The following is a 27,408-nucleotide window of genomic DNA, read 5'->3' as shown; positions in this document are numbered from 1 at the left end:
TATGTGTCCTGTTTCTCAGTGCCTTCAACTATAAGTCACCTAATACCCAATCCCTCTGTCTAGGTTGCTCTATTAATCTCTAATGAGATTCCAGGGTTTCAATCAAGTTAGATGCTTCATAAACATCGTTTCCCTACCTTTCAGCCCGTATCTTAAATTTTTCTCTGTTCCCCACTTATTCATAAACTCCTACATCTCTATATTCAAGAGAAACAATCGTTTGAAACAACTAGAATTAAAGTGTGACATGACTTCAAATTAATCAGGATTCTATTTTGTGCTGATCCATGAGGGAATGCGGTGAACAAAATGTATTTCTTCAAAAGACATTTTACTAATTGTGTTTTCTAGTCGATTTAATGTCAGCAAGAGAAACATACAATTTGTAGATTGCTGAATATCTGATTTTAATTCCCAAGTCATCCATTACTTGTGCATGATCTAAAAAAATACAATTAAAGAATGGTCTCTGTTGTTTCTCTGAAACTCAAACAACTTTATTTATTTAAATAATTATTTTAAGTGAAGTGGCTTTCCAGAACACAAAATAACGATATACCCTCAAAATAAGTCCCATCCCAAATTACAAAATTATTTGCAGCAGGCTGCAAAGTGGCCCCTAACATATATTTCCAAGTCCTAACCTCCAGTACCTGTAAATGTGACTTTATTTGAAAGAGGGTGTTTGCAGGTGTAATTAAACTAAAGGTCTCAAGATGAAATCATCTTGGATGATCTCGAGCCCTCAATCCACGGACTAGTGTCCTTCTAAGAGGAGGGAAAGGGAATTTGGATAGAAAGACACATAGCAGAGAAGGCACATGAAGATGAGGGCAGAGCTCCGAGTGAGGCAGCCTCAAGCTTATGGCCCCTGGGAGCCGGAGGAGGCAGGAAGGATCCTTCCCTGGAGCCCTCCAAGGGACCACGGCCCCTCTGACATCCTGGTTTCAGATCTCTGGCCTCCACAATGTGAGAGAGGGAAAAATGTGTTACTTTAAGGCAATTTGTTACAACAGCCCTAGGATATTAATAGACTATGTTTTTGAAGAGGAAGAGAAAAGCAGGGATGAAAATCCTCTTTCATATAAGAACAACTTGAAAGTGCCCTTGCCTTTTGTTTTCCTTTCTACGAATGAGAACAAAGATTTAAAAAATAATCCTAAAAGCACAATCTAAGCCCAGCTCAAAAGAAATTCTGGTTCTCTGGCATTATTTAAGAAAATGTAAGCCTTTAAAACTAGCAATTTTATTAAGAATGGAAATTACTGGTTTTTTTCCCCGAATTTTAAATCCCTTCTTTAAGGAAGAGTAAGTAATTGACTTAGAAGAGAAAAATTTTCCTCTCATTTGTTAATCAAAAAACAAAAACAAAAAAACAAAAACAAAAGACCAAAACAAAACAAAAGAACTGCAGAACATCTTTGGTCCCAGAAACAACACAGAGCAGCTTCTACGTGTTGCTTTAGGTGCAAACAGGCTGTCCCTCTGTTTTTGTGCTGCTGACTTGAGGGACCCTGGCTCCCAGGAGCACCCTCTTTCTGAGACTACCAACTCCACTGAAACTCTTCTCCCTCTCAGCCACTATCATCACATCTCTGTCCACCTCTCTTTCTAACCAACTTCACTTCCACTCCAATGCCTTTATTCTACTCTAGCGTCTTCTCAAAAAGGCCCCACATCCCACACCATGCCTCCTGTGAGCTCAGGAGTCTCGAAGCCCAGACAGACATATCATCTAGTGGTCATGGGCGGCATGTGAAGCCACTGCTTCTTCTCAGTGGTCATTCTACTCAACCTCTTAACATTACTTATGAGCTTTCCCTCTCAAATGTCCTCCGAACTATCATCATCTCCCTCCTGCCTTGGAGTGCTCACAGGCCTAGTTCCTGTTCTGGCATCCATGCATTCAACAAATTCTAGGTGCTCGTTCATGGAGCACCTAGATGTGCCAGGCATGAAACAAATAAAGAGGCCCTTCCTCCACGGAGCTTGAATTTTATGGGGAAGCAAGTAACAGGAAGGACAAAAGTATGCTTGGTTGTCCTAAAAGCTAAAGGGAATGAGCAGGACAATGTGATGAGGGAAAGGAGTGCTAGTGTGGAAGCTAGTGTCCAGGGGGACTTTGATGAGGAGAGGACATAGAAGAAAAGTTATGGCTGCTGTCATGAGAGGGGATGGGGACAGGAGCATGGCTGAAGTAGGGAGGCCACTGAGGAAGTCTGGGATAAACACACACCAATCACTGTGATGTGGACAGTGATGAAAGCCTTGAGTCCACATGACAGCCCAGGGAACTGAATGAAGACACAGAGAAGAAACCAAGGGTTGTGCTGGGGCTATCCCTACACTGGTCTACCTTCTCCATGGGTCTCCCTATGTGGCCTCTGGGGGCCTGCCCTCTGCTGCTGTCCTACTCATAGGCTCCTTCTGTTTCCTAGGCCACTTCTCTCTCATTGCTCATCTTCCAAATGAAGGCAGCCCCAGGCTCATCCTGGTCTCTGCCTTCCTCACCTTCACCCATGCCCATGGGCCCCCGTCCCATCCCACAGCTTCAGTCATAGTAGGGTGCAGACTAAGGTGATGATATACTTTCTGTTCAAACCTGAGACACTTCTGAGACCGGAGTGGGGGGCTGTCGATGATTACACTGGGGAATAAGGCATGCATCGGACTGTCTCAGGCATACAAGAATCGATAGTTGCTTGACTTCACCTACAAATGCCTATTGGTTTTGTGCTGTGCTGTCTTCCTGAATTGGCTACCTGAGCCCCTGTGGTTTCCTGCTCAGATGTCTATGTGACGTGTCAAACTTAATGTGACCCAACTGTGGCTGTGACATCATCTCCAGAACTGTTCCTCTTGCCCTATGTCAATGAATGACCACTCCAGTTTTGCAGTGGCCTGGGTTGAGGGCCTACCCTGACCTGTCAATGACATCTTCTGCCTCCACCTGAAAAATACATCTGTAGTCTGACCACTCATGACTCCCACCCCATACCACACTGCCCCAAGCCACCGTCACCTCTATCCCAGATTACTGCAACAGCCTTCTACTCATCTCCCTTCATTGAATCTTGCCCCCTGAGTCCACTTTCAAGAAAGCAGCCAGAACAATCCACCATGACCGTCTATCACGGTTCTGGAAACTAGAAGTCCAAGATCAGGCACCAGCTTTGTTGGGTTTTGGGGAGAACTCTCTTCTCGGCTTGCAGATGGCCACCTTCCTATGGTGACCTGACATGGCAGAGAGGGAGGAGCTCTGACATCTCTTCCTCCTTTAAAGAACATCTGTTTTATCAGACTGGGACTCCACTCTAATGACCTCATTTAACCTTATCACTAGTTTAAAGGCTTCATCTCCAAATACAGTCACTTGGAGGAGGTTAGGGCTTCAACACATGAATTTTGGGGAGGCACAATTCAGCCCCTAGCAATAACGTGTGTACTTGCACACACCTCTCACACTGTCCATTGCTATTGTCAAATGCTCTCAGTTGTGTCCTTTGGGCCTCTTCTTGCCCCATTCTTCCCTGAAAATTTCAATCTGTGAAGTTAACCAGCCCAGTCACTTCCTCCCATCCCTTAACCCCTTCAATTGTATGTCTTCAGCTCCTTGGATACAATAAACAAACAGGGAAAAGATGTGGATAGCAGTGGGTAGAGAAAGGCTCACTCTTGACTCAGGTGAGAGCAGGTCCACCAGCTTGGCATTGCCCAAAAAGTGATGGCGAAGGAAGAAAAAAAAGGATTAATTTCTTTGAAAGAGTAGGTAACATATTCATTGCACACAAAATCATCAAGATAAATCAGAATTAGTGGAGATGTAGCTGGTGGATTGCAACCGTCTCCTCCCCCCCCCCAAAAAACCCTACAACTGCATCCAACACTTTATCTTTTTGGCCTTGTAATAGCGGCTTTTTTCTCCTTGGGGGAAATGTTTTCTTCACCTTTCAGAAATAATTACACAAGCCCAGTAAATTCCAGAGACGATAAGTGAGTGGGTAAAAGGAAAGGTCATGTATGTTTACACCGCAGACTGAGAGAGGCCTGGGTAAGCCGTGTGTTAGGAGAAGTTCGTGACATCCATCAGCTTATATAAAATGTTCTTTTAACTGCCTGACACTGTTATTCCCATGAAAGATGTCAGTGCTACCAAAACCAGACAATCCTAGGATGAGGCATCCTATGAAGCTACAGGAAAAAAATGGCCAATAGCAAAAACATGAAGGACTGTAAGAATAAAGTCAACACTGGGAGGCTGGATCTGTTTTCCAATCATGTCTATTAGCTGCTAAGGGCTGCCATAACAAAATGCTACAGGCTGGGTGGCTCACGCAACAGTTTTCTCATGGTTCTGGGGGCTGGAGGCCCAAGAGCAAGGTGACAGCAAGGTTGGTTTCTTCTGAGGCCCCTCCCCTTGGTTTGCAGATGGTCCTCTTCTTGCCATGTCTTCATATGGCCATTCTTCTGCATGTGCACAGCCCTAGTGCCTCTCTTGTGTCCAAATATTCTCTTATAAGGACACTAGTTGTACTGGATTAGGACCCACCTAAGACTTCATTTAAACGTAATCACTCTTTTAAGGACCCTACGTCCAAATACAGTCACATTCTGAGGTACTGGGTGTTAAAGCTTCCAAATATGAATTTTCCAGATACACATTTAGCTTCACAAACTGCTCCAAAACTGATCAGCTTAAAACAATAATTACGATTTATTTATTTATTTTTGCTCACAAATCCTAAATGGGCAGGGCTCAGCAGGGACAGCTCCCTTCTGCACCAGGCCCTATAATGTGCGGGAGACTCAGCTGGATTGGCTAATCCTCTCTCAAGGTGGTTTACTGTCATGACTGGTAAGTTGGTGTGGTTGGTTGTCAGCTGGGCCCTCGATGTGTGTGGGAGGGTTATGCACTAGGGAGCTCAGTGCTCATGATCATCATCAGTCCACATTCTTGTGAGTACAAAAGGAAGCAAGCCAAGCCTCTTGCCTGAAGATTCTAACCTTTCTATCCCAGCACCCAGAGAAGTGACTGGAATAAGGCAGATGCTAAACAAATACTGATTATTTAGACTTAATAATTTATTTTTTAAAGATTTTATTTATTTGAGAGAGAGACTGAATGAGTGAGAGACAGAGAGAGAAAGAGCGAGCGAGCAAGTGCACAAGCAGGAGGCAGAGCAGGGGAGAAGCAGACGCCCTGCTGAGCAGAGAGCTCGACTCGGGGCTCCATCCCAGGACCCCAGAATCATGATCTTCCAAAGGCAGATGCTTTATCGACTGAACCACCCAGGCACCCCTAGACTTACCTTTTTAGAACAGTTTAGGTTTGTAGCAGAATTGAGTGAAAGGTACAGAAATTTCTTATATACTCCCTGACTCTACACATGCATAGCCATTTGGAACACACCCACCAGAGTGGTGCATTTGTCACCAATGATGAATCTGCACTGAGGCACCATAATCACCCTAAGTCCATAGTTTACATAGGGTTCACTCTTGGTTATGTATAGTCTGTGGGTTTGGACAAATGTGTCCACCACTATAATATTATACAATATACTATTATTATCCACCATTATAGTATTGTAGAATTATCCACCATATATAATATTATACTATATTATACAATATAGTATTATATATAATTTCACAGCTCTAAAAATACTGGTTTTTAAAGGACCAAAGAAGGCATACTTAACAGGGAGACTCAAAAAGGTTGAGGATTGATACATTCTCCCATTCTCCCACTAGAAAGAAATATCTGATCTTAGCGTTGGTACCTTCTAGAGAATCATGTGTCCCTTTGGAAAGCATCCTTTAAAAAAAAATTATTTATTTATTCATGAGAGACACAGAAAGAGAGACAGACAAAGCCACAGGCAGAGGGAGAAGCAGGCTCCATGCAGGGAGCCCGACGTGGGACTCAATCCCAGGCCTCCAGGATCAGGAACTAGGCCAAAGTTGGCACTAAACCGCTGAGCCACCTGGGCTGCCTGGAAAGCATCCTTTTAAAAGCACCTTTTAAAAAGTGGTTCTGGTAGGCTTCAAGTCGCCATTTAGATGATTGCTGTGGCCTCTGTTTATGGAGGAGGGATGGCAGCCACTGGAGGTCAGCACTGGGACACGCACACTGTTAGGGTGTAACTGTTGCATGTTTCCCAGGTGCTAGGAACGCACATTTACTTAGGTCACCCAGGTGGATGTGATTTATGTCTCTTTTTTGCATCAATTAATTGTGATAAAAATTAGGCTTTCAGAAGTAAATGCAAGTCTTGTATTTAATATTTATAGAACAATGAAACATGAGTAAATTTAATACTTACAAATTATTACTTTTTCATCTTTGTTAGACAGGTTTACCTACACCCTCAACTAACAACAATTAATGTCTTCTCTACTGTGCCATCCACATATATCTTTTCAGGGAACTGTTACTCATAACTCAGAAAACCATGTTAAATCTTGACCCAATATGACACTCCCTCTTCCTCAGATTTTTTCAAGATCAAAGAGTGACCAGGGATCCCTGGGTGGCTCTGCAGTTTGGCACCTCCCTTTGGTCCAGGGCGTGATCCTGGAGTCCTGGGATCGAGTCCCACATCAGGCTCCCTGCATGGAACCTGCTTCTCCCTCTGCCTGTGTTTTTGCCTCTCTCTCTCTCTTTCTCTCTCTCTCTCTCATGAATAAATAAATAAAATCTTAAAAAAAATCAAAGAGTGATCAATTAAGGCCCTAGAGACAACCAACAAGCTCACCTGATTTAGTCCTTAAAAGTTAGCCTTAAAATCTTCCCCAAATGCTGTTACCTTTACAATCGGTATTTGCTCTTTTACCACAGCCCTTATTTTTAACCACGTCTACTTGAGAAATTCTGAGCAATTTTTAACCAGACTGCATAATACATTAGTTAACTTCTGGAAAAATCCTGTCTTTTTAGTAAGATACAATATGGATTTTGTTCCTTCCTGTATTTGAACTGTAATAGCTTGTCTGTATCTAGTGTACAAATATAGAAACTCCTGGTATTGCCTTTTGCATAAATAGTGTTAGTAAACCAAAAGGAATATCTGCCTCCTGCCACTGTAAACACAGGAGAAAAAAGGGAGAAGGGCACCAATAAATATGGAACTCAAAATAAAGAGGCCAATCTAAAGAAATACATCTTAGGTTATTCAGTAATTTCCAAAAAAAAAAAAGTGAAATAAAAGAATTAAATCACACCTAAAAAAATTCAGTACTGAGTTGATTTCTAAAAATGAAGGAAAATGAATTCTTCAGACTAACCTGGCAATTACACAATATTGGCCTCATGCACCTGTTTACCTCCTCTGATTAATATGAAATTGTGTTTTTTGACTGAATGGTTTGCAATGAGGTTTCGGGAATGCAGGCCCCTAGGATGCTTCACCATAAAACTGTTCCTTTAACATGGAGGTGGTCACTCTGCTCAGAAAACCCCACAGGCTTCCCCGGCAGAGCAAAGTGTGGTAGTCGGTCCTAGGCCCCTTCTCCTCCTCCTCCTCTCTGTGGCCAATGCTGGTCAGAGACACATCTGGCACTCTGGTGGTCTGGGAATTCTTTGGCCTCTCAGAGAGCACATGCTACATGGCTTGTCCCTCGTACTGTTTGATGGTAGTAAGAGGCAGTGCAGAGCCTTTACCAGCAGCACTGGATATGTGCACCAAGGGGGTGCAGGCCAGAGGGGGTGGTGCAGGATCGGGGTGGGGGTGGTATAGGACAAGGGGTGTGTGGGCATGGGCCACAAGGTGGAGAGTGGGGTGGGAGAGCTGTGAGTTAGGGTGGCTGGTGTGGGCCATGGGGGTACAGGCCAGAGGGCGTGGAGCAGGCTGGGGGTGGGAGTGAGGGATAGTGTAGGCCAAGGAGGGTGTAGGCATGGGTCACATAGTGGGGAGTAGGGCAGGGGGTTGCTGTGGGTCAGAGGGGCTGTGCAGGAGTGGGTGAGGGGCTTTGGGTCAGGGGGGCTAGTGTGGGCTGTGGGGGTGGAGTGTAGGCTGCAGTGATGTGGGCCAGAGGGCATGGTGCAGGTTGGGGGTGGGGGTGGAGTAGGCCAAGAGGGGTGTAGGCATGGGCCACAAGGTGTCGAGTAGGGCAGGGGGGTGCTGTGGGTCAGAGGGGCTGGTGTGGGCGATGGGGGCAGGGTGTGGGCCACAGGGCTGTGCCATCCGCTGTGATGTCGCACAGGGCAGGTCTCACTCTCAGGCTCCAGCTACTCCAGCTAACAGGTACTGTGGGACCTTGCTTGGTGGGAACTCTGCCTCTCTCAGAGGCTCCTAGAGGTGGGGTGGGGTGACAGCAGAAGCTAGAACTGGGCTGTTGTGGTGTCACAAGCATCTGCAAAGACTCTCTTTGACAGAACTTAAGTCCATCTTCTCTGAGTCCTTTCTCAGGTAGGCCTTGACCTTGGCCCTTGTCCTGGCTGAGTCCAGTTTTGGCCAGAAGCCTGCTGTGAGTTTGGAGAGAACACCATCCTCTTGATATCTGATCAAATTCCTCATCTCCACCCCCTCCAAGGTGAGATTGGAGCGCCCTGGCTGCCCTCAGCAAGAATCCCGCCAAGTTGGCTCGGCAGAAAACCCCCTCCCCCAGTTCCTGCTCACAGTGACCTTCTGTCCCCAGCCCTCAGCTCCACTCCTTGCCTGGAATCCCGACCAGTCTAGGCTGTCTTCAGAATTGAGCCGTTCTACACTCAGGCCCTTCTTCCCCTATTGCAATGGTTTCTGGATAAAAGCTGCTTTTACCGCTTTAACTACAGTCCATCTCTGGTTCTCTTTGACAGGCCCCAGTCTAAAAGTCTTCCCGAACAAGAGTGGAGGAAGGAAAAGCACACGGGTACCATATGCTCCTTAAACACCTACACACGTACATCTTCCTTAGTCCCCCCTGCCCAATCAGAGAGGGATGCCTTCCATTTGGTAAGTGGTTTTGCAGGTCCAGACTTCACTTGTCTATCTCCTCTGAACTTTTTACAATATTACTTTGAAAAAGGAATTACTATTCACACTGGTACTTCTTTTTATCGCTAATGCATGTGGCTGGAAGAAAAAAAATAAATTGGGCCTAAACACAGCTACTGAGGGGTATAGTAGCTGTTGGTCTATGTAGATTAAATCAGAAGATGCTATTTGAGAATTAGCTTGCAAGAATGAGAAGTGGAAAGCCACATAATGCATAATTATTTTTACTTTTTACATTAATTTACATACATTAATTACATTAATGTGTAATACTTTTAGTCTGATTCCTTTATTAAACGAAATCTGCATGGTTTCCAATATTCTTCCAGTATGCTTCTCCCCTTGCAGTGTATTCTTATGAATGTCATCATTATTTGATTTTAGGGTAATTTGCATTGGCCATCCCTGACTTTCTGGAAATATTGGAAGGTAGGTACTTAGAGCATTAAGTAGAGCACACTTCATATCCACTATGTAATGTATGCTCATAACCAGTGTTGACAGCCAAAATGTATTTGTTGGAAGAAAAGCCCTGACAGGGAAAAGAAAAAAAAAGAAAAAAGAAAAAAAAAAGGACCTTGGAATTTTATAGAAAAACTTAGCTTTGCAAATCAAACATAAATAAGCCTGGTTTAGAGAAGTTACCAGGAGCCACAGGAGTGGAAGGAATCCCAGCTGCCATCAAGGTGGGAGGGTGGAGACTAAAACTCCCTCTGCACCAGGGAGAAGAGTTCTGGAAGAAACTTGAAAAGAATACCAGGAGTTTATGGCCGCTAGTGTGAGGTCCTACTCTGTATTTTTCTGCCCACTTAACCCACTTAAGTTTAGGGATCCCAAAAGCATGGGGTTTCCCCTCTTTCTTTCAGAGAGCAGGCAAGTGGCCACTCTGCAGCAAGCTGGCATGACAGCAGGAAAACTAAATAAAAGAGAGCCCCCACTTCTTGCTCTGTCTCCTTCCTCCCATTCCAACCTGAGTCCTCCTCAGCTTCTATGAGCCCTGGGGCCTTTCCTGGTCCCCACAGGAGTGAAGAAGGTAGCTGAAGATTGAAAGCAGGGGGTGTATTTCTGGGGATGGGGTGATGGACTTACTATATACATTAAACACAAAGTGATTTTTAAAAAGATTAAAGATACACACCTTAATGTAAGTGTGTATAGGATAGTGCAGGTGGTTATAGATAAATAATGATGCCACACCATAAAGGCAAAAGTAATATCACAAACTAAAGAGGCAAGATGCTGAATAAATAAGTACTTTTCTAGCAAGTGATATTTATATGAAAAAAAATAAAGTTAGATCGCTACCTCACACCATACCTAACAATAATTTTGAGATACCTTACAGAACAAATCTGAAGGATTAAATCTTAAATATTCTAAGAAAACAAAGGAGAATGATATTATGAATTTAGCATAGGGTATTATTTCTTTAAAATAATGAAGAACAAAATTTGATTAAAATTTAAAAGTAAAAAATCATAAAAAGATGTCATGGATTGGGAGAATATGTTAGAATCTAGATAACATCAAGAATGTATAAATAGGGACGCCTGGGTGGTTCAGTGGTTGAGCATCTGCCTTTGGCTCAGGGCGTGATCCTGGGGTCCTGGGATCGAGTCCCACATTGGGCTCCCCGCAGGGAGCCTGCTTCTCCCTTTGCCTTGTCTCTGCCTCTCTGTGTCTCTCATGAGTAAATAAATAAAATCTTTTTAAAAAAAGGTTTTAAAAAAGAATGTATAAATATCTTCTCTGTATATTAATAATGGCTTTAATTTCTTGGACCAACCTTATTTAAGTACTTTATATATATTACCTTATTAAGAATTTACAACTCTAACCAAGTAGGTAATTGTATTAGTCTTATTTTGAAGATTCAATGAAACTAAAGACGATAAAGATTAAATTTGAACAGTTTCACACCCATTAAGGTGGCAAAGATGTAAAAGGATGACAATAGCAAGTGTTGGCACATACAGGGTGAAACAAGAACTTCTGTAAACTGATAGCAAGAGTGAAAATTGGCACAACCATTTTAGACAACAAATAAAAGATAACTCTTAAATTTGAAGATGCAGACCCTTCTGGTATGGCAATTTTAATGCCCCACATTTATCCACAGACACACATGCAAGGACGGTCATTCCTTGCTAAATGTCCACCAAGAAAAGCATAGACACACCTAAAAATCTGTCAAAGAACAAACTAATGCACTATGATCTATGCCTGCAATGAAATGCTACAGAGCAGAAAAAAATGCATGAAACATGCACACAAGCATCCATGTGGATAAATCTCAATAATAATGTTGAGTCGAAAAAGTAAGTTTCAGGTAGATCTATATCTACAACTATATCCACATCAATGTAATATGCTGTATGGTTTATTTCATGTGCCAACTTGGCTAAGTCATGATATTCAGATATTATTCAAACATTATTCTAGATGTTTCTGTGAAAGTATTTTTTTAGGTGAGATTAATATTTAAGTCAGTGGATGCTGAGTAAAGCAAGCAGATTGTTCTTCATAATGTGGCTGGAGCTCATCTAATCAGTCGAAGGCCTGATTAAAAAGACTGACTTTTTGGGAAGAGGGACTTTTGCCAGCAGTCTGCCTTGGACTCAGATTGTAATTCATTTCTGGGCCTTCAACCTACAAAATCTCCAGGCTGATCCTGAAGATTTTGGTTTTGCCAATACTTCACAAATGCATGAACCAGTTCCTAAAAAAATAAAATAAAATAAAAAATTTTAAAAAGTTCTTCTCTCTTTATCCATACATCATGCTGTTTCTGTTTCTTTGAAGAAGCCTGATATACAGAGATGCTGAAAATGTAAATGTTTAAAATGCACAAAGCAGTATCTGGGTAGACACATGTGGGAATGACATGCCTAGGTCTGTGTAAGATGGTGTTCTTCTTAACTGTCAGTGTGCACGAAGATGCCATAAGGAACGGTCTAAAAAGTCATATTAACACGACAAAAGTGACTTAGCTGATTTTGAGCGTTACATTGAAAGTGCATTTCATTTTTTAAGAAAGTGAATATGTTTCATTTTCTAGCATAAGAAGATGACTCGATTTTCCTCAATTTTAAATTGAGTCACTGGACCAGTTCTGAAAATAAAAAGAAGTGTTATATTGGAATAAAAACTCCACATCAGTCAGTTGATACAATAAATGCAAATTACCCATTTTCCCAGGCTGTCGTTTTTATTTTTATTTTGTAACAGAAAATAATTTATATTCTGATGTGTATTAAAATTTACAATGTGTTTTTTCATTAGGAATTAGAGAAAAATACGCTATACTGATTTCTGGACCATGTCAGACATCATTCAGGTATGACAAATAATTCAGTGCATTCTAAATTATTACGCTACTGTAGGCAGATCCCTGGCTGCAGGTTATTTCTCTTTTTGTATAAAATATTATACCAATATTTTAAGATGATGTGGCATGCAGACCGCCTGCTCTCTATTTAAAGTCCTATGAGATCAGATTCCAAAAGAAACAACAACACTAAATGACATTGATATATTGAAAATCATCTACATTCATGTTCTTCTTTTTGTACAGAAACAGCTCATAAAATATTTTCTAGTGTGCCTTCAAGTAATTTCTTTAAAGATGACTTGGGAAAAACAATTGCTAATTAATTTTAACACCATGTCAATTATGTTAATAAAATTCTAATTAAAATCCTTGTGATGTAAATCAGTCTTTCTTCGTGTGTTGTGTGAGCATACCTGTGTTAATTATTATATAGGCCGGTAGTCATCAGATACTTATTGACTTTATCATGAACCTACGCAGTGGGCTTGGTGGTATACAGATCTTTTGACAAACCTAGTTCTTCTGCCTGCCATAAGCACTGGACAAATTAATGGAGATAGCCTACTATTTAAGGTGCCATAGAGCTAAGCTAATTGATGTTCATTATGGAAATAAGACAGCCTGGAAGTCAGGAAGGGACTGAGGGTTAAGTAGCTTCTTAAAGGGACTATGGAAGTGTGGATATGGCAGTTTGGACACTACTGTATTGAATGGTTGATTATATGCCATTTCACAATGAAAGCAAATGTAAAACGATAGCGGCGTCTATGCTGTAAGGTAGAAGGGTTACTTGGGAATGTCGGGGATGCTGTAATTTCACCTGCTGCTGAGGGTGGAAGCATCCCTCTTCCTTGCCAGGCCTTGTGCTGGGTTCTGGAGCACCACTAAGACACAGACGCTTCCCTCCAGCAGGATGCCGCCTGCCAGGGACAGCAAGGCAGGGATGGCCCCTGGGTGGGACAGATGTAACACCTGCTTTCAAGCTCCTAAGCTGTCATCTACATGGTGTAGGACGAATACAATGAGAAGAGAGGCTGGTCCCTCCAAAAGAGAACCCTTATTTTGATGATCCAGGATCCAAGTGGATGGCAAAATGCTTATTTTTACATCCACCACAGAAATCAGCGTAAGATATCAGCTTGTTACAAGAGAGAAGGTTAGCAGGGACAACACGACTCCCCTGCTTCTGCATTATACACAGACAAGTAAACCAATCTATGTCTAAAAAAGTAAGCTCTGGACAATTGTGCATGGCATAGATTTGTTTACAAATCTGAAAAGTCTATAATTAGGATTTTGTACCTCTACATTCCACCAAGGGAAGAGGAAAACGTTAAAACCTCATCAAAAGCAGAGACAGACTCTAAGGCACTAAAATCTTCCGACAGTTATGAAAACACTTGTGTTTGAGTCCTCATTTCAGGAGACAAGCCTGATGTATGAGTGCTCTGGGAAAGCCCATCAGAACACAGGCCTCTTTGGTATGAAGGACTGGGACTCCTGGCGCTCTACCCTGCTTGCCAGCAGCATCCATAATTTCCAGGCTGCCTTTACTACTGGAATCCTGAAGTGATCAGCTATGAGAAGCCGGGAATGTAAATGACCCTTTATGTTCAGCATTCTTCAAAGAAAAATAAATAATTGAAATGAGATAGAAAGAATAGTTTTCCCAGGTAGAAACCAAATAATTTTCACTTGTAAATACAGTTTTCCACAAGACAAAACAAGGGCACTCAAGGGAATATCAGATAAATTAGTATAATGAAAGAAAAATATACCCCAAAATCTGTAAGCTCGAATCTGTGGCGGTGGCAGTAAGGGGTAGTGGGTGGAACAGGCTGAGTTAGGATTCAGGATCCTGATTGCACTCTGGCCATTCTTATTTTACTAGGTGGAAAGCACAGAAATCCTAATTGTGTGGGAGACATTATGGGTGCTAAAGAGTGCACAGCAGAAAGTTTTTGGTGCCTCAAGGCCACCTCTGATTTCATCCTCTGCTGTAGGGGACAAATCCCTGTGAGCTTAGATGAGCATGTGAGTAGCTCCATGATCCTGAAGCTCTGTGCCTAGGGCCTTCCCCAAAACCATGCCACTTATAAGTTAAAGTTATAAGTTAAAGTTTCCCCAGGCAACCTGCAGCCACTGGAATCTGGTGGTAAACACAGGCCACCCCCCAACCCTGCCCCCGACCACTAGGGCAGGTACTGCTCATGCTGCTGAGAATGACCAGCAGATCAAGGCTTCACACCATGCTTTTGGCAGTGACCTTGATGGTGGACCCTTAGGCTGTTCTTCCCTCCTTCCTTGTCTCACTCTCCCTGCTTTCCGGGATCAGCTCCTAAATACACCACCTGCACCCAAGTCTTTGTCTCAGGTTCTGCAATTAGGGGTCCAAACTCAGGACACAGCTAGAGATGAGAGAACATCAAGGAATCCACAAGGTTGCCTGGGGAAAGGAGGAGAAGAAAGGACAGGGTCCACCAAGTAAGCAGAAGGGGGGAAGGCTGGAGGTAAATCAGGGCTGGCGGAGTGAAGAGATGCCAGCTTGATGGTGGTCAGGGTTCACCGCGGGCTGAACATCAGCCTGGACTCCTGAGAGGCCTGATGTTTGCCCAGAAGCTGAGTGGTCAGCTGACCACAGTTCCACTGGGACTCTGGCCACCATTTTTTCCCAACCCTTTTTTCTTGCAACCTATGGTAAAATAATACATTTTACTTGGCAGCCAGAGACACATGCATGTGCATGCATATACCTATGGTCATCTATCTTTACTAGATAGTTATTGGATATATAAATGAACAAACAGGCCATAAAAATTAATTCTTCCTACACATGATATAATCTGCCATCCTCATTCTGCTATATGCTCTCTCTCTCAACACTCACTGTTTTACAAAGCTGAATTTCATGACCTTTACCTAATTGGTCGAAATCTGCAGTTTAAAAATCACTAGTCTAGACTAGCCTCCATGGGAACTTGAACATGGGAAGAACACATACCATCTCTCTGTGTCTCCCTCTCTTTCGGGGTAAAGCAATGAAGTGGGGAAGAATGACACCGGAAGTTCTCCCCGCCTCTCAGTGACCTTTATGATTCTATGTCAAATCCATGATAAAATGTCAGATCACATACTCCACATTCAGTTACTGGGAGGAGTTAACAAGACACAATTGAACTAAAAAATTGTGGTTGTGCTATTTTTTCAGAAAATGTTTACTAAGATGTATATTCTTTTAGTAATAGTCTACTTTCATATTTAGAATTAGAATATAAATTAAAAGTCATAAAACAGTTGTTAAGATATAGCTTTAATTCAACTTCTTTATCCTCTATACCGGAGGCTTTTCTTTCCCCCTTCAAATTGTCCGTTCTGCTTCTTACACCACATTCTTCCTGCTCTATGGCCCCACAAGTCACCACATGCCTTTGTGCTTAATGCTTCCCTTGTGTAGCTACAGACAATCCACCAGCCTCAGCTCCAGTTTCTTCCCCCTTGGCTGCAAGCTTCTGTAGCCTGCCCTCCCCCTGAGCTGTGTCCCCACCAATGTCTGCACATCACCAGCATAGGCCTCAGCTGATCCTCCTCCTGCCATTTGTTTCCATGGCTCTGGGTGCCTCAAGGCAGACCCTTTCTTCTTCTTGGCATCCAGAGCACGAACACAGTACCTGACACGACCCTGCAAGGGATCATCACATGTCCATGACAGGCACAAAATACATTACAACTTTTATATCGTCACTCAAATGGTCATCCTGACTTCAGGCTCTGGTGTTATCTCTCAATGAAAGAGCAACTATCTAGTAGCACAAATGAAAACATTCTGCACTTTGTAATGAGCATGCATATCATCATAGTAAATTTGGCTACAAGAAAAAAGTTGAGGCCTGGGGAAGTAATTCATAGGGCAATTTCCTCACCATCAAAACCAAACTCTGCATCACGAGTACAGAGACATTCTCCCACAGATCAAATTTCTGAGGCATTCTTTCTATTAGTCAAAATCCTTTGGATGCAAATAACAGCAATACAAGAAGAAAAAGCAACAAGCAAAGAACAGCAGCTCTATTGGAGCCCATGGGTGTCTATAACCTATGGAAGAGCAGGCTCAGAAGGAGCCCTAGGACTCCTCTTTCTTGGTCTTGTCTCTGCTTCTCATCTCCGCCAAGGCCACTCTTAGCGCTGGCTTCTTATTCTTCACCACCAGAGGGCAATGTAGACCATCCTCTTTGGTTCCAAGCTCAAAAGGGTCAGGAGAGAGCTCTCAGGGTCTCTGTCTTGGTGGGTGCTGAGCCCTGGTGTGGTCTCCAGAGTGTGCGATACTACGACTGGTCACCACTGGAAAATCACTGTGACCGTGTGGCCTCAGAAAATGGCCACTCCCATTAAAACCAAATGGAGAGAAAGGGGCAAGATGGCAGAAGAGTAGGGTCCCCAAGTCACCTGTCCCCACCAAATTACCTAGATAACCTTCAAATCACCCTGAAAACCAAATGGAGAGAGTATGTAGGGACATTATTTTTCAGAAGGAAAGAAGCTACTACTTTGGACACATAAACTGAGGGATGTCTATCTACGGCATGCTCCTAGAGAGTATCTCCATTTTTACATTCATAATATTAATTTGTAGTAATTTTCCCCCATTGTCACTACATATATAATTTAAATTTGCATCCCATCTCTTAAATTTTACATATATGTTTTGTTTTCTAAGTAAGCTCCACACCCAATATGGGGCTTGAACTCACAACCCTGAGATCAAGAGTTGCAGAGTTGCATGCTTTACCCACTGAGCTGGCTGGGCACTCTATGTCCCTTAAACTGTATTTTAAGCTAAATGAGAAGAAAGTAGGTTTTGAATTTTGTTGAGAACTACATGTGAGCTATGTAGCAGGGGGCTCATTCCACAAAAAGAGCTACACTGAATACACACATAGTTGTGTCCTCTCAGCACTTAAGATTTGCCGCTCACACGATGAGAGACTGCATTCTGTACTCATTTTCCATTTTAACAATAAAAATGATTGCTTTTCACCATTTCTACTTCCCCCATGTTTTTATTCCTTTAAATACCATCACTTTTAAAATTTAAATTCAATTTGCCAACATATAGTACATCATTAACAGAACAAAAAGGCAACCTACAGAATGAGAGAAGATATTTGCAAATGCTGTATCAGATACTAGCCCAAAATCTATAAAGAACTTACCAAACTCAACACCCAACAAACAAATAATCCAATCAAGAAATGGGCAGAAGACATAAACAGGCATTTCTCCAAAGAAGACCTACAAATGGCCAACAGATACATGAAAAAATGCTCCACATCACTTGCCATCAGGGAAATACAGATCAAAACCACAATGAGATACCACCTCACACCAGTGAGAATGGGGAAAATTAACAAGGCAGGAAACCACAAATGTTGGAGAGGATGCGGAGAAAAGGGAACCCTCTTACACTGTTGGTGGGAATGTGAACTGGTGCAGCCACTCTGGAAAACTGTGTGGAGGTTCCTCAAAGAGTTAAAAATAGAGGTATCCTATCTATGACTTTTATACTGAGAATGTTTTATCCATATATAATTGACCTCATATGAATAAATACCTCTAGTTTCATGGTATCATATGAGTAAATAATCCTGAATGTAACTATCATTAACTTCTGATAAGGCCTTTAAAAAACTATAAAATGATTGTATAAAAGGATATATTTCATTGAGAACCCCTGTTTTTCCCCATTATCAGTCCTTCTACATGATCTCTGAAGGTGACCTGGTGCTTTGGTCTGAGTCTCATGCTCAGATCCCTTTTATATTAAGAGATGAATCAAAATCGGGTTTTTTTCTTTTAAAGGATCCTTATGGTTTTTTTTTAATTTTTATTTATTTATGATAGTCACACAGAGAGAGAGATAGAGAGAGAGAGAGGCGCAGAGACATAGGCAGAGGGAGAAGCAGGCTCCATGCACCAGGAGCCCGATATGGGATTCGATCCCGGGTCTCCAGGATCGCGCCCTGGGCCAAAGGCAGGCGGTAAACCACTGCGCCACCCAGGGATCCCAGGATCCTTGTGGTTTTAACAGAAAGTAACTTTAGTTGTTTCTTTAACTTAATATAGCAAAGCAGGATACACTAGGCTTCTAACAAGGGACATGGGATGGCAGCTGGTTGTGTGAAGTTTAATTAAACTGTTGATTTTAGCAGAGTCCTAGAGAATTAATATTTCACCTACATTAGTCTTGACAGAGTAAGCTACTGGGGAGAAAGAAGCAGGATACCTGCAGAGAAGCTAAGATAAAGTAATTGGGTATTAGCCATCTGCAGGGAATGGAAATGTTACCTGGTTGGTGAAAAGTGCTCTCCTGCAACTATGTCACCGCTCCTGACCCAGGTTCACCACCATCTCGAGATTTCCTCCGTTGGCACCTGCTGGCAACTTGACACAAGCCATGTAACCCCAAGAGCCATTTTTTCCCACAAATCATTTCCCCTCTGAATTTCTCTTTATATTTTTTTCTAGTAAAACCACATTTTCCCATTGACCTAGGTTACAAATCTTGTAGTAGATGGTGACTGTCCTCTCACAGTCATGTTGTCTCTACATAAGAACACAATTTCCTCCGTGAGTTTTCTCCTAGTCACTGGCCCCAGGTTTTACCGCTCTTATGGGGGAAGCTCATCATCCTCTGAGTTCCCTGTGCCAGTGTCCACCACTTCCAGTCCATTACACAATTATTCCCAGATTAGTCTTCCTAAAACATAGCCTGGCACATGCCAGTTTTTTGCTCAAAGCCCTCAATTGTTTTCCACTGCCTTTAGGAAAAATAGATATTTAACTAAAAAAAAAAAAAAAAAAAAAAAGAAGAAGAAAGAAAGAAAAAAGAAAGGACAAAAACCCTAATCCTCCTCTATGTGGCTCCAACCTATCTCTCCACATTGAATTCCCCTGTAGCTACTGTCAGACTAGTCTGTTCATTTTTTCCCCCCAAAAAATTCTAGTTTTATGACTTGTCAGCTTTCCAAACCTCCTAAATATCTGATAACTTGGAACAAAAATTTCCTGAATACCTGGCACAAAATAGGCAGGTGGTGAATGTCTGTGGGATGAGTGAAAGCATGCATATGGAATATACAGATAAAATATTTGCTTTCCAATGACTGGCAAAACCATGTCTTAATTCCATGTTTTCCCCCAAGGCTTCAGTTTACAATTTTTACTTGATACACCAACCAGATATACGAACTTTCCCTAAGTTAAAAAAAAAAAAAAAGCACACTCTGACTCCTACTCCCCACAGCCACCACAGACCCTGCTCTTTCTTTTCAATTCCTATCTTGGCTCATGGCAAGCATGACCTATCTACCCAGCTGTCCAAACCAGAAACCTGAGAATTAGTTCCAACTTCTCCTACTCACCATTTAAGAGTTGTCTGCACTGCAACATGACAACAGAATGACAATAGAAAAGAATCCTACGTTTGTTGAGGGTTTGCTAAATGTTACGGGTTGAGCTGTATCCCTCCAAAATACAGATGTTGAAGTCCCAACCCCTGGTTCTTCAGAATGTGCCCTTCCGGGAAACAGAAACATTGCAAACACAGAGTCAAGATGAGGGCATCCTGGAACAGGTTGGGCCCCTCACCCACTATGACTGGCTGGGGGTCCTTCTAATAATGGGCAGTTGTGCATGGGTATCCACGAGGGGGAGACTGCCGCGTGCAGTCTGGGGTTTGCTGCCACAAGCCAAGGAGCTACCCAAACTACCCAAGAGCCCTGCCACAGATCCTCCCTGAGTACCTCAGGAAGGGTATGAACTTGCCAACACCTTGACCGCAGACTTCCTGCCTCTGAAACTATGAGACGGCGTATTTTCACGGGACATGCCGCTCAGTTTCTGGTCCTGAGCTTTGGTGGCCCGAGCAAAATAATACACTAAGTACTGGCCAAGGAGCCCAAACCCCTTACACACCTATAGTCACTGAATGCTTACGCAGCTATGGAGTCACCTAGAGTTAGGGGTTCATACAGATGTTACCCCATTTTAAAGCTGTGAAAACTAAGCCTTAAAAAATTAAGTACTTAGTCTAAGGTCACCCACACAATAAACAGCAGCACAAACCCAAATCTCTGAGATTCTAAAACCCAAGTTCATAACCACTCTGCTCATGTCCTTTGGAGGGCCTGTCCTGACACCCTTCCAGGTGGGGACATGGTCACACAGGTGGCTCTCACACAATTCCCGTGGGCTACACTGTAGAGTTTAACATATTCATTAGGGCACACTTCATGGAAATAGAAACTTGAATAAAATAATTCACTTTATTTTTAGACGAGACCATGTTTACAAAAAGTCCCAAAGGACCTTACTTTTATCTAATTTATCAGATGTGTTATTTAAAATAAAATGACTCATAAACAAATCCGACATGCTTGGCTGCACATTTTGTACTATTTCTTTTATAATGCAAAGAAAGCATTGCTATTGCTCCAAGACATTAAAATTGTAGATCACGCTGTGCACAAGTAAAAATTAAATTCTGAAGACATTTCGAAGTTTGTATTTATTCTTAATCTGTAGCAAGCAGCTCAGTGAGAAAGTCACCAACAGTTCTAACATTTCCTTGTTATTCAAAGAGGAATTATGCAAACTGAACACAAAACATAACTGCCATTTTCTTTAGGCACTAAGCAGAGGTAAACACCAACTCAAAGAAATATGTGGTGTTTGGGAAAAATAAATGTCCTAGGGCAGTGTTGTGAGTTGTTCTATGAAATTCCCCTCATGCCCAAAGCAGTCAGAGAACAGCACAGACCAGGGCTAATCTAGAGCAGCAGTTCCTAAAGTCTGGATCGCTGGACTTCTCCCAGACATCTACACAGTTAAGCTGATTTTCATAATGATACGGAGATGCTAGATGCACTTTCACTTTGTTGACATTTGCACTGAAGCTGTGGAAGCAGTGACAGGTAAAACTGCTGGAATCTTAGAAGGCATCAAGATCGTGAGATCAAACTGCTCTCTTAGCCGATATATTCTTCACCATCACACACTCACACTTAAAAAAAAAAAGCCACTTCCAATTAAGAATGTCCTTGACATAGCTGTAAAAATTATTAATTTTATTAAAGGTTGGCCCTTGATTGCATATCCTTTTAATATTCTAGGTGATCAAATGGAAATTACACATAAAACACTTGGTCTTCCAGGGCTCTCCTGGAAGAGCACTTGCGCGTGTGTTGAGTTGTGAAATGGACTACCTGCCTATTTCACGGGGCACTAATTTTACTTGAAAGACTGACAAACTATGGTCATTTAGGCTTGGGGATTTACAGTATTTGCTGCCAGTGATAAAGTTTCCACTTTCGTGAAAAACATGAGAAGACAGGAAAACTCACATTTAATAATGCCCTGGTGCTTGAAGACTTTCCGATGAGATCGTTGGTAATACTAACAAATACTAACAAATATATTGAGTGAATATAAAAATAGAGCATGGAGCAAAATGTATCAACATGTGGAAGATCTATATAACTCAGCACAGTATACGGCGAGACCCCCGGAGGGTACAAGGTTTATTCAAAGCATTCAAAATCTAGTCAAGACAGAGCAACAGATTGTAAGCGACAGACCTTGCTCAGAAAGTTCACTGCTGTATTTTGAAGTTGTTTATTTTGACTAGGCTTCAAGAAACTACAACTTAGAGTTTTGTGTAGTACAAAAGAATATCTACAATCATCCAGAGAGCTGTGAAAATACTCCTCCTCCTCTTCCAACTACATATCTGGGTGAGGCCAGAATTTCTTCATACACTTTGAACAAAATATCTTTCAACTGGCTGAACGAGGAAGCAGATATGAGAATGCTGTTGTCTTCCATTGAGCTAGACACTAGAGATTTGCAAAATTATAAAAGAGCATATTTGGAAAAAGCGTTATTTTACTTTTACTATTTTAATTGAAGTATATTTGACACACAATGTTCCGTTTGTCTCAGGTGTACCACACAGCGACTGGGTAAGTCGATACTTTATGTAATGCTCACAAGTGTAGCCACCATCAAAGTAATTATTTTAAATGAAATATTTGTATCAGTATGTAATGGGTTTGTTATTATGACTTTAAAAGTAATTCTTAATGAATATGTTAAATTAAATGTTTAGGCGCTTTTCAATTGCAATATCTATATGGTAAATACGGATACATGGACCCCATATAGACAGAAGCTCCGGCATCTACTGTAACTGTGAAGCATGTGAGAGGAGGGTGGGAGACTGAGTTTCAGAACCCCTGTCCCAGAAGATTTGAGTGGGAGGCGCAGGGGCAAGGAAATGATAGGCCAAAGAAGGCATGAGTTTGGATTTTATCCCAGGATGCAGAAATTTATTCTTCCTGCCACCATCTAACAAATGTGCCAAGGATCACATCTTCAGTTATTCTCACCTCAAAATTCACAGCAATAACTGAAAGTAAATGAAAACTCCATTGTCCTAATGTTAGGATACCAATTAGCACCCTACATACTGGACAAGTTAGCTAATAAAGTATAAGAGCAGTGAGTGCAGCCTTACAAGGCTCCCTCTCTTCCCTTTCTCCAAATGACACTGCATTTCAGAGCTAGCAAATTTTCCATAAGGAACTAGGCTGCTGTAACCCCACCTAGTCATCAAAACTCATGCCTTACCTACAAGTATAACAAATTTTAAACAATAATGAAATCATCAGGAAATGGATGGTTGTCTTTTGTTCCACAATTAGATGCTGAAGCTTGGAAATTAGTGTGTACATCTGGAAAGTAAAATTCCTTTTCTCCTAAATTCTTCATGCTTTGCTTTAAAAAAATGTCTAAATAATTGGATTATCTCTCATTTAGTTATGTTTCTCATTGAGCTAGTCCCATTAATTCTATGATCCAGGTTGCCAGGTTTCTGGCAACTGTACCTACAAACATGTTTCCTAAGAGGAACTTTGCCATTGATTATGCGTTATCGGCACAGTCAGTACAGAAGATACACTTCAAGGCACGGGCTATAACTTTGAACCCCAGCTTCACGATATAGTCTGGATGATGCTCAGGACGTCATAGATGCATCATGCCTCAGTGTTCTTAGCTGTGAAATCGAGCTAATGATATACTTCACAGTGTTTTCTGAGAATTAAAATTAGTTGTATTTGGTTAACCCTTTAGAACTGTGCCTGGTGTTTGGTCACTTACTAGAACACACTTGATGAATGCATTTAATTGGGTCACCTTGCTATCATCAGTGCACAGAAATTCTTGTGGTACAAATGTATAAATGCTCACCCTGGATATGACTTGAGGAGAATCTTTTCAGTGAGTTGTTCTATTAGTGGACAAAATGATAGTGATGCATGTAAGCCAGTTCCCAGTCAACTCTCCAGATTGTCTTTCTACTTGTCTCTTTTCTTCCCTTATTATCTATAATTGAACTCTGAACCCTAGTTGGGGCTAGGGTTGCCAACCTCTCCGCAGTTGAGAATCCATGCACAATTTCTGACTTAACCAGAAACTTAACTACTAATACCTTACTATTGACGGGAAGCCTTACCAATCACATAAACAATCAATTAAGACACATTTTGTATGTTATATGTATCATATACCGTATTCTCACAATAAAGTAAGACAGAGAAAATGTTCTTGAGAAGATCTAAGGAAAATACTTTATAGTTACATGTTGTATTTATTGAAATAAAATCTGCCTTTAAGTAGACCCACACAGCTCAAATCCATGGTGTTCAAGGGTCAACTGTATTTTGTTTACCTGCCAATTCTTAGGGTTTGGACTTTTCTGCATTGTTTTGTCTAAATGTACCATTTCACTGCTCAACTTAGGAAAGCTTCCCTATCACCCATGTATCATCATGGGTAGCATGATAGGGATAGCATCCCTATCATTTGCAAGTATATTCCAAACTCTTCTCAAATATTTGATCTCAAATATTAATCTCAACAAGCTAAGACCTCGATACCGTCACCCCCATTTTGCAGATGAAGAAAATGAGGCTTGGCAAGGTGAAGTCACAAGCTTCAAGTAGCAGAATTGAGGCAGAACTTGAGTTTTTTGGACTCCCAATTCCAAATGAGCCAAGGAAGCATGTCGTGTCCATTGTTCACCTGAAATTCAAATTTAACTGGACGTCCGGAATTTCATCTGGCAGCTTTAGTACCACGCCACTCTCTGCCGGGCAACTCCACTTCTGAGAGGCCCAACTCTTGTCCCATCCCCACAAGGGGGCCGCCCTGAAGATGGAGAGCAGGAGGGAACGCTGTTCTCAGGCAGGGGGTCAGGAGCAGCACAGTCTCCCCGTGAGGTCAGAGAGCACAGAAGATGTTGGTGGGGCAGGAGAAGAAAATAACCCAACAGGAACTCCATTCTTAGTACACGGTCCTCCCACACCTGTTCCTTTATCTAGGGTCCAGCAAACAGAAACTGCTTTGGTCCTCTCAACTGGAGTGGCCCAAACTGGGAAGAAATACAATAGATTCCCAAACTGGGAGTACACATGATAGATTCCCAAGCCTGTGGTTCCCAGACTACATGGGGACTGTGGACCATGGAGGGTTTGTATCGTTTTAAAAATTTAACACAAACAATCACAGTGGCTTTTTTTTTAAAGGAATTCCTCAAACTTTATGACCTTTCCTTCTTTCTGCTCTTCTTCAACACTTCAAAAAATATAAAGCACTTTTATTCCTTGAAGTTTCACTGAGACAGAAGAAATCATGATACATCTAAACCCTTAACACTTTGCTGAGCACTACAATACAGGGCAGTTTGCAGAAGGACAGGGAGTGGGTTAAAACACTTTAGTTTCAGTCCTAAAATGCTGCATTTTTTATATTAAAATCACATGCATGTCCAGTGGAAGGCTCATCCTCTTCTTCTCTCTCAACCCCTAGGAAAAAGGCACGGATTCTGCTTTGGAAACTCAACTGTCCTAGATTTTCCTATCATCTCTCTATGGAAATGACACTTCTCCCTGGAACACGCTCATCCTTTACTGACCTGTTATGTTCTATTCGGTCTTGGCTTCAACATTGAACGACTGAACGCATCCTTGGGCAAAACTGGTCAAATCAGAGGAGGCCAGGGAATATCCGAAGTAGGCGTGTGGGAGCCGGATCTTTAGTGCACTTGTAGCTGGGTCTCATATAGGAAATTTGATTCTTGTTGAATCAGAAATCGACACTACATTTAACTTTCTGAGGTTTGTGTGCCTGGCTTTTGCTTTGTAACTAGTTGGTAGCTGTTCTCCGTCGTTTTGAGAAAACACTTTCCCCAAAGACTGGCCTGTCTCCTCTCACCTGGGAGGGTAAAGGGGTGGGGTTGTATTTCTCAGGGTAAGGGGTGCCTTCCTTGCACCTGGATATGACTGTCACCCCTAATCAGAGGGAACACCACTTACCTGGAGATGGCTGTTCTTCCCCTGGGGCTCCCCTTGGTTGAAATCCTGGAGGTATGTGTGCTTGTTTCAAAGACATTGTTTTTGCGCACCCCACAGTCCACCCCTTGTGCTACTTACTTTCATGGGGGGAGAGAAAGGAATGGTGGTGCACAGCCTTCTTCAGGGCAATGCTGGAGGCGCACAATAAATCCTATACATATTAAATGTGAGAACAAGCAGCTCACCAGCTTCAGGATAAATGAGAGAAAGGCAGCAGAGGAAAGCAAAGACTCCCCAGGTGCTCCACTGATTCTCCACTTGCTTCCTACTGACAGTGGAGAAGAAACCATGTTAAAGGGTCACCACACCAGCACAAATGTGGCCTCGGCATCCCAGCTCTGTGAAGCTGCTTTGAACTATTGATAGCAGCAGGGTGAAAAATGTGGGCAAATGAAGGAGATGAAAATGCCCAGCTTATGCCACCTGCTTCATGAGGAGTCAGTTGGCAGATTTCGACAATGTAGAAAGGAGTCAGGAAGGCCACTCCAGATGCCCCTTCTCTCCAGAAACCCCTGTACCTCATCTTTTGTGCTCCAAGGAGTTCTCTTTGAGTGTTTGCCTTGCAGGGATGGCTACTTTGAGCCCTGGTTTTGTTTGTTTTGTTTTGTTTCTTAAGATTTTTATTTATTTATTCATGAGAGACATAGGCAGAGGGAGAAGCAGGCTCTCCACAGTGAACCCAATGTGGGACTCGATCCCAGGACCCTGGGATCACACCCTAGGCCAAAGGCAGATGCTTAACCACTGAGCCCCCCAGGTGCTCCGAGCCCTGGTTGAACATACTATCTTAATTACTCAATCTTCAGCTGGTAGTATGTGTTACCGTGTTTCATTTGCAGCTTTTCTCTTCAAGATTGTGAACATCCTGAAGCCAAGGGAATGTTCCAGAAACTTCCTTTCTTTTCCATGCAATGCTTAGGGTAGTACCTGGTATTTAGCAGGTTTTCAAAAATACAGCTGACCTGAACTTCAGTTTGGCATTAGGGATATAAGTTGTGACTGGTGTGGGTAAAAGGATGACAGATCTTCTCATGATGGGGTTATGTCACGATAAACCCAGCATAAATTGAAAGCTGACAAAGTGTTTAATATACCTAACTGACTGGACACCACAGCTTAGCCCAGCCTACCTTAAAGTTGTCAGAACACTTATATTAGCCTTACACTGGTTGCGCAAAATCCAATAACAGAAAGCCTATTTTACAAAAAAAAGTGTTGACTATCTCGTATAATTTACTGAACACTGAACTGAACCTGAAAAAACCAGAATGGTTGTGTGGGGACAGCAGGTTGTCAGCATAGGGGCTGCTGTTCTTCGTGATCGCATGGCTGACTAGAAGCTGTGGCTTGCTGCCCAGCATCATGAGAGGATCGTCCTGCATAGTGCTAGCCTGGGAAAAGATCCAAATTCAAAATCTGAATGGGTATTGCTTTCACAGCATCAAAAAGTCGAAAAATTGTGAGCTGAACCATAATAGGTTGGTGACGGTCCATTGTAACTCTTAACCTCAGTCAATTCCTAATAAAGGCAATTCCTAATTATTCAATCTTGTTGGTACAATTTCCCCAGGAGGGACAGCCCAGCATGGTGGCGATGGGTGTGGCTCTGGAAGCAGATGGCCTCTATGAA

At 42.2% G+C, this 27,408-nt stretch overlaps 1 protein-coding gene and 1 long non-coding RNA gene across 12 annotated transcripts in view; one reads left to right on the top strand and one right to left on the bottom strand.

Annotated features, from left to right (window-relative positions):
- LOC102154851 overlaps nucleotides 1-25,557 on the top strand; it is a 51,837-nt gene extending 26,280 nt beyond the window's left edge. Inside the window, exons 3-7 of one of the 3 annotated variants that reach the window (XR_005383655.1) lie at nucleotides 8,412-8,535; nucleotides 8,801-8,936; nucleotides 9,363-9,407; nucleotides 12,261-12,315; nucleotides 25,234-25,557. This is a non-coding gene — a long non-coding RNA (uncharacterized LOC102154851). The remainder of the gene's footprint in view (nucleotides 1-8,411; nucleotides 8,536-8,800; nucleotides 8,937-9,362; nucleotides 9,408-12,260; nucleotides 12,316-25,233) is intronic. The other 2 variants (XR_005383654.1, XR_005383653.1) reach the window with 2 other exon arrangements.
- The window catches only part of CTNND2 (catenin delta 2), a 913,511-nt gene that overhangs the window by 293,498 nt on the left and 592,605 nt on the right, over nucleotides 1-27,408 (bottom strand). The gene's annotated exons all lie outside the window — the stretch shown is intronic.

The sequence above is a fragment of the Canis lupus genome, chromosome 34 (assembly GCF_011100685.1).
Source record: "Canis lupus familiaris isolate Mischka breed German Shepherd chromosome 34, alternate assembly UU_Cfam_GSD_1.0, whole genome shotgun sequence".
NCBI lineage: Eukaryota > Metazoa > Chordata > Mammalia > Carnivora > Canidae > Canis > Canis lupus.
The sequence above is the reverse complement of the archived record's forward strand: the minus strand, read 5'-3'. Positions and strand labels throughout refer to the sequence as shown.